The following is a 616-nucleotide window of genomic DNA, read 5'->3' on the forward strand; positions in this document are numbered from 1 at the left end:
AAACCTTGCTTCAGACTCCAGAGGAATGTAAGATTATGCTGAGTGGTAAAACCACTCAGCTCTCTCTGCATTCTGTCCATGGTACACAGAGCGTTGATGGAGTGCATGGTTAGGACTTAGGCGAGTCTGAATTGATAGAGAACTTTGAGGGGTTGAAAAAGTGGTATGTGTACGTGAAGAGAGGGAAAATAATTGTGAGTGGAAGTACTTTGTTTTATTTACTGAGGTTAAGAACGAAGCGTACTGTGAGGCTCGTGGTGTGTCACAACAAGCGAGTGAAAAGGCAAAACAAAGGGCAGGAGCAGGTACTGTCGGTGTTCGGCTTGTCAAAGTTATCCTAGAATTAAGATTCAACTTTCCGGCGAGATGACGGAGGATGCCGTCGGGAAGTAGTTGACGACTGAAAGTAGTGTAAACTTTCGCCACATCTGGCCTCTTTCTATAACACTGGACGTGTGGAATGATGTCATTTTGTCAAAGATGTACGGTACGGACCGTACTGTACATTACAGTACCGTAGGGTACGCTGATTGGATGATACTGGTTCGGAAGGATCCGGCCACTCTTCGTCTCCTCCGCGACAAAGACGAAAACTACTCTGGTCTTTTACCAACCC

This window comes from Chondrus crispus, genomic scaffold (genome assembly GCF_000350225.1).
Source record: "Chondrus crispus Stackhouse genomic scaffold, scaffold_27, whole genome shotgun sequence".
NCBI classification, from domain to species: domain Eukaryota; phylum Rhodophyta; class Florideophyceae; order Gigartinales; family Gigartinaceae; genus Chondrus; species Chondrus crispus.